Genomic DNA, 407 nt, shown 5'->3' with positions numbered 1-407 from the left:
ATTATGTTCATGATGTTCATGGAAGATCTTTTGCAAGTTTGCAAGTTATAATTACTTAGTTATGGATCTGTTAATTTAATATTAAGTTAATAAAATATGGTTCACCTCTAACAAGTTCCTCCAAAAGCTTATTTTTTGTGTTCTCAGTCACACTTTGTTGGCTTATATTTATTATTGTCATTGCTGTGTATTCAATATGACCACTTAAGTTGTGATAGTGAGAGACTGAGTGCATCTGTTCACACTGATTTCAGTAGCAGATATCTTATTATAATGTCCATTGGCATCGATCTTAATATTTTTATGAATACATGTTTTAAGTTATGATATACCACCACTGGTACGCCATCGGGACTGATGTCATCGTGGCCCCGAGACGTGTGGCCCCCGCTGTGGCAGGCGTCCCT

The sequence above is a fragment of the Tachysurus fulvidraco genome, chromosome 8 (genome assembly GCF_022655615.1).
Source record: "Tachysurus fulvidraco isolate hzauxx_2018 chromosome 8, HZAU_PFXX_2.0, whole genome shotgun sequence".
NCBI lineage: Eukaryota > Metazoa > Chordata > Actinopteri > Siluriformes > Bagridae > Tachysurus > Tachysurus fulvidraco.
Note: the sequence above shows the minus strand (reverse complement) of the source record.